Genomic DNA, 4320 nt, shown 5'->3' with positions numbered 1-4320 from the left:
TTTTTGTAAAACATAATTTAAAACGGTGTTTTTTGAATAAAAAGCTTTAACATTAGAGTTACTTTTAGCATAAGAGCAAGTACGTGCGACCCCAGTCGTGCATTTTATTTATCATTTATTACCCGCTAATCGGAGATAACAATGGTTTTGTAATTTAGTAACACCTATTGGGTTGCATTGAATAAACATTTTTTATAATTTTCATCATAAAAAAATAATGAACCAATATAATATTATCATAATTGTTTAAAATTATGAACATAATATCCTTCAATTATTTAAAACAAAAACCGTAAAATTAAAAAACAAAACCTATTTATTGAATCTTAATAATTTCCATTAAGTATCACCCTTTGCTTTTTACTTTATTTTTATGCTCGTATGCATTTTCCAGACAAACTTTGTCAAAGGATAACAAAAAGTTAATTGATTTTTTTTTTGTCTGATTTCCACTTTTTGCCTTTTAAAGGAAAGAAATTGAACAAGAACTTCTTTTAACAAATTAAAAATATTTATTTATGTGTGTGTTATGTTATACTTGAGTCAAAGAAGAATTTATGCAGTCCTCAAAAAAAGTTTTTGATTTCTCTGTGCATTTTTAATAACTAAAAAAATATTCACGACAACACTAAAACACCATTTTTGCCAATTTTCTAATGATTTTAAAAGTCTTACTTTATTTCAAACAAGAATCAAAAACTTGTTGTATGAAAACTTTTTTCTGTCAAAGAGAATTTAAATCGATTTTGAATGTTTTTCCCCACTTTTATGTATACCTATGATAAGAATTCGTAATAAAAATGCAAACAAAAGCGTTACCGTAACCGTAATAACATTTTTGTTATTACATTAAAAAAAAAACGTATTTTTGAATTTTTTAAAAATATTTAATTTCTTCTTTTTTTTTTTTTTTGAAAAATCAATATTTTGAAAATGGGTTGCTGAATTTTTTCGCGAATTTCGTTTTTAAGTGTTGATTTATATTTTCTTAAAAAAAAACTATATCAACTTTTTTTACCAAAAATGTTAGAAATTTTGTGTATACTAGAATACACTGAAAGACTAACTTCATAGCTTTCAGAAATTGGTGACTTGTTCATCCCAAATCCGTATGCTTTCGACAAAATGCTGATTTAAAAACCATAAGGATTTGGGATGAACAAATTATCAAATTAGGTGAGTCTTTCAGCATATTCATTTCAACCATGTTATACCTTAGAGAGTCTTAGAGTTTTCCATTCCATATTAGAAGCTCTATTTTTGATTCAATAATTGATGTTGAGTTAGCGGCTTGGACATGTGATTTGTTGTGTATCTCTATACAACATTGTCAAAAAGACGTAAAATCCCACACTTTACGCTACCAACTCAACCATATAACAATTTTTCTTCTATAAAGTTTTATAAAACAAGAAAATCATCTATAAAGCTATTATGTAGAAGCGAAAATGAAAGTCGGGGCATTGATCCACAATGATTTTTGATTAAAAAAAGAGGCTTACTCCAGCTGTTTTAATGTCCATTCATTGGAAAATTCTATACCAGATATTAATTGAGTTCTTTATATTGTAACTGATTTTTGGCAATAATTCCAGATATTTTCTCTGCATTTTAAATTAACAGCTTTAAAATAAAAAAAAAGGTTTTAAATAGGTTTGAAAAAAGTACAATTTGGAAGAAGTTTTTAAAAAACCAAAATACTAAAAAAAATTAACTCTCTAAAAATGTTTCAGGAACTTTTGAAGTTTATTCCTATCCCAACTAAAATCACAATTTTAAATGAGTGCTCGTGGCAAAATTGGTTAAATTATTTAATTGGTGAATTCTTATTAATCGTTAAATTTTATTTCAAAAGCAAAAAAATGTTACACATACGCCACAGTGACCACTTAAGTTTACTTTAAAAAAATGTTCTACAACACTTTTTCTTTTTACAAAAATGAGAGTTTTTTTTAACAATAAGAGTACATACATTCTTACATTAATATGTTTATTGGGAAAAGTACGGACATACTACCTGTATGCTAATGATAATGAATTAATGTCTCATGAAAGAATTTGTGCAATATACCTCCACTAATTCAAAATTTTCAATATTTAAGGTACCTTATGTTACAAATTACGGTAGGTTTGCTTTTGAAAGAAAAACGAATCTTGCCAATCTTAATTTAACTAAAAAATTTGAATCAGCTAAATAATGTCACGTAATGAAATTATTTTCCACCTTAACTTTTTACCCACAACAAATTCATACAAAACTTTCCAAAAAAAAAAAAAAACTTTCCCTTAGATTTGTATACCCACGTTGTTTAATTTCATATGAAAAATGTCACCACGAATAAATAAAACCTATTGCTGTCATTGAAATTTCTCCTAATTCTGTCATTACTATAAACTTCTTGTGTCTGTTGTTGAATTATATTAATTAATTACCATTAGTCCTCTGTGTGTGGCCAAACATTCATACGAGTTAGTATTTATCCTTTTTTTTTTCTATTTTTTTGTTTAAGTCTTTTGTGGTTGTGCATGTGCATGGCGGAAAGGACACTACTGTTACAACAAATTAACTAGAAAAGCTGCAACAGAAGGTTTTATTTCCCACAAAAGAAAAAACAAAAAAAAAAAAACTTATTCGTCCTGTGAGCTGTTGTATGGAGGTAGTTTATGGGGGAGTTAAATTCATCCACACTGTTTAAACAAAAAGAGAAATTCCCTGCTGAGTCAGCTAAAATACTATCACAGGACTAAATTTTCCCTCCTTCGAGATGATGACGATGATGATGATGATGGTGGTGATGTCCTCTAACTTACCTGTCTCGTCGTCCTCACCGGAATGGTTGGTATCTTTATTCGTAAATCGCTTTCCTGCAGAACAGTATCTTCGCTTTTGGCTTTTGTATGCATTTAAGGTGTTTTGTTTGAGACTTTTCGTATATAGAATTAAAAGGACGACGACGACGATGACTTTGCTGGGATGCTTTAGAGAGTTAGCTTCGTTATGCAATGAAAAATCGTTTCTTCATTAGCTGCAGCTAACAGGACCCAAGCAATTGGGAAGAGAGAGAAAAGTTGTGTGTGACACAGTTGCGTGTTCACGAGAATGAAAGTCTAATTAAATTACGACCGGGAACCCAGACTATGCATGCGCAAAATTGTGTCTTTCCTTTGGTTGTCCTGATCTGGTCCTTTGCTTTCTTCTTGGAGACATCGTCCGTCGTCGTCCTTGCATTGCTATAAATTCCATTTATAACCATCCGCATGGTTCGTTGGTTAACATAAAGTTTTTTGCCTTTTTAGGAGTAAAATATTTTATGGAAAGTTGAATATCTATTTATTTTTGGTATCAAGGTAAGGACACACACACACATACACAGATTTTTGGCCTCAAGGAGATGAATGTGTTGTTTTAACTTCTGACACAAAATAGCTGTGTCTTTGATTTAATTATATAGTCTCTCCTGTAAGAACTATTCTTTTGGCTTTAGTCCGCAACCATTTGGGACATCCTTGTACAGATCCTTGCACCAGATTCTGGTTTATCATCCACCAGTAGTATAGGGATGTGTAAAATGAAGTAAAACTTTTGGGAATTCATTCTTTTTTGATAAAAAAATGATAAAGATGATGAGTGTCGAAGTGAAGGACGAAGGTATAAAGAAAAAGGACTAACTGAATCATGACAAAAGAAGACGAAGGTTGTATGATTTTAATGAAAAAGGTGAGGTTGAAGAGAAAAAATCAACATAATTTAAAAAGTCATCATAACAAAGGAAGAAACATGTCGACATGTGTGATGAAGATGATAATGATAGTATATGACACAAAATGTAAGGAGTTTGATAAGTTTTTGTTTGTGTGTTTTTTCTTCCTTTTTTGCTTAAGGAAAGAAAAACTCAACAGATTTCCCTTTAAAAAATCCATTTTACAAGGGAATAAAATTTAATTTTTAAAATGATATTGCTTCTGATTTCAATGAAGAATACATAATGCCATAGAGATTTATAATAACAAACGAGCGAATAAAGTATAAGACGATAGTGGCAGCGGCGGCAAAAGCACTCGTTTCAACAATGTGTACGAGTTTTACGGCCTTGGGTATTTAGAAGTAGGTATATGAGTACCTATGGAAGAAAATTGTTGAGTGGAATTAAGAAGAAGAGGGATGGTTTTAGTTTGCCTCTGAAAAAAAAATTGGTACGTTTAATTTTTTTTTTTTTTTCAAATTTAAATTTAATGAAATGAACGGAAATAAATAAGGATTTATTTATAACTGCTGAGATGAATTTAATAGAATGCCAGTTTTTTTTTTGTGCAATGTGA

Source organism: Episyrphus balteatus, chromosome 4, assembly GCF_945859705.1.
Source record: "Episyrphus balteatus chromosome 4, idEpiBalt1.1, whole genome shotgun sequence".
In the NCBI taxonomy this organism is placed as follows: domain Eukaryota; kingdom Metazoa; phylum Arthropoda; class Insecta; order Diptera; family Syrphidae; genus Episyrphus; species Episyrphus balteatus.
Note: the sequence above shows the minus strand (reverse complement) of the source record.